The sequence below is a fragment of the Gekko japonicus genome, unplaced genomic scaffold, assembly GCF_001447785.1.
Source record: "Gekko japonicus isolate JY-2015 unplaced genomic scaffold, Gekko_japonicus_V1.1 scaffold2016, whole genome shotgun sequence".
Classification (NCBI taxonomy): Eukaryota; Metazoa; Chordata; class Lepidosauria; order Squamata; family Gekkonidae; genus Gekko; species Gekko japonicus.
The window spans coordinates 3,448-5,646 of record NW_015162541.1 but is presented as its reverse complement, the minus strand read 5'-3'; the positions used below and the strand labels follow the sequence as shown (position 1 = coordinate 5,646).

General features: G+C 51.3%; 1 long non-coding RNA gene across 1 annotated transcript in view; it reads left to right on the top strand.

The window, feature by feature from the left end:
* Nucleotides 1–221: 221 nt before the first annotated feature.
* LOC107106213 overlaps nt 222–2,199 on the top strand; it is a 4,605-nt gene continuing 2,627 nt past the window's right edge. The window contains exons 1-2 of the long non-coding RNA XR_001482360.1: nt 222–272; nt 1,792–1,878. This is a non-coding gene — a long non-coding RNA (uncharacterized LOC107106213). The remainder of the gene's footprint in view (nt 273–1,791; nt 1,879–2,199) is intronic.

The window sequence follows — 2,199 nt, the reverse complement described above, 5'->3', positions numbered from 1 at the left end:
GCATCAGCCCCGTGTGGATTTCTCAGAGACCGGGGCCCTCTCTCGGCTTGCTTCCCTCCTCCTCTTTCTCGCCTGCCCGTGTCTTCTTCTCCCTTTCCCCTCCTCTCTGGTAACCTACCCTTCCTTTCTTGGTAATTCCACCCGCCCCAGCAGCCAGGCTGGGCGGTGACCTTGGTGCCTCGTATATATGCACAAGACGCCAGGATGCTTCATAGCCCTCATCCTGGGTCACCTTGTCCAGCGGGACGGAGAGAGACAGGTGCACCTGACAGGTGAGCCGTCTTGGGGCCTGGAGAGGAGGAATCAGAGGGGCTGGCAGGATTGGGTGTGGCACATTTCGCCTCTGGGGGGGGCATCCAGACCCAGGGTGGGAAGAAGGTGGGGAGCTGGGCGGGTGCCCAGAAAGGTTAGCGTGGCTCCAGCTGTTAATTTCTCATAACCCTGCTGATGTGAAAAGCCCCACATCCCAGTCCCAGGGTGGGGTGTCATGTGGTTCTTTTCAGGGATTTCAAAATGCATTTTGTACATGCTCAGAGGCATGCTGCTCTTCAGTAAGAACAGGGCAGGATCAGTTGGAGGCTAACTAGTCCAATGTCTGGGAACTCCCATTCAAGACACGGCTGATTGTCTCCTGTTATCTGCCCCTCCACATTTGGTGTTTGAAGTTAAGCTGCCTCTGACCATGGAGGTTCTGCAGAGCTACCGCAGCTAACCATCCGCTGACAGACTGCTCCTCCATTAATAGGTCTAATCAGTTTTTAAACTGCTGGCCATCATCCCATCTGGTGGCATCGCGTTCCAGAAGTTACTTGCGCATTCTTACTGCTTCACGTCTTCTAGGACTTTTAGCCCAGGCATGTTTTCTTCTGAGCACGGGGATTCTAGAGCTGTGTTCTGGCTTCTGTTCAGGTCACTTTGGAAGATTTGTCCTTTCTATATAAAAAACATTCTGGATTGAAATTGGTGCAATAGCAGCATGTAGATTTCTGTTTGGGGCATTTTTTTCACTTTTGTAAGGACCCTGAACGTGTCAAAACATTGTGTGTGTGTGTGTGTGTGTATGTGTGCATTTTATTTTGCATTTGTGACACCACTGTGGATTATACTTCAAGGCAATATAACTCCACCCATCTTGGTTCAGTACAGCCAAAAAGTTTTATAAAAAGTTATAAAAATTACCTTGGATTTATTCCCCGCCCTTCACTACCCGAAGGAGTCTCAGAGCGGCTTACAATACCTTTTCGCTTCCCCTCCCCACAACAGACACCCTGAGGGGTAGGTGGGGCTGAATGAATATTATCACCTGTGTCACCCTTAGATGGCAGAGTTGCTGGAAGGGCTCTCCTCCCCATTAAAGGCCAGGGAATCCCCAACTTTTCTGAGCCCATGGGCACCTCTGGGGGTTTTTTGGGGGGGCCCTGCAACCACAAAATGGCCACCATGGGAGGGGAAGCCAGAGATGCCCAGAGAGGAAGCCCAAGGGCAGGGGACAGAAGGGGTCATTTTTACAAATACACTTGGAAAGAGGAGTGAGAGAGAGAACAGAACCAACACTGTGATGGCAGCTGCCACCAGAACCACATTATTCCAATTTGCACAGCCAATCAGATCTCCAGTGCTCCATCAGAAGCCCTCATGAGGAGGAGCACCACCTGGCCCCGCCCACTTTCTAAAAACACTTCGCGGCGGCTGTTGGTGACCCCTGGCATAGGCAAGGGTGATGTCTAGTGGACACACTAGTTCAAGGTGTGTGTCATTTAACACCTTCTCCTGCTTCTTTCTCCCTAACAGGCGTGCATACCATGGCTCTCACAAGAGTACAAGGAATCTCCACAATGGTTCTCCTGCTTTCAGGGGCCTGCTACGCAGCTGTGGAAGGTAAGGCTACTGTGCGCGCGCACATTCCTAGCCGCCAGGGTTTCATTTCGCTAGAGGATATGATGAAGGGGTCGTAATTATATGGCCCCTCCCCACACATCTATCCAGTCCAGGGGTCCAGCAACCTTTTATAATTAACAAGCAAGACCAGGGGTCATTTCGTAGACAAAGAGGTGCAGGAGCTCATTAGCATAACTCATTTGCATAACTCATTTGCATAGGCCACACACCCTGACATCACCGGAAGTGGGTCGGAAGGCAACACCCACCGCTCAGGCTCTACTGGACTGTTTTGAATTGCTAGCTATTGGGGGTGGGGGG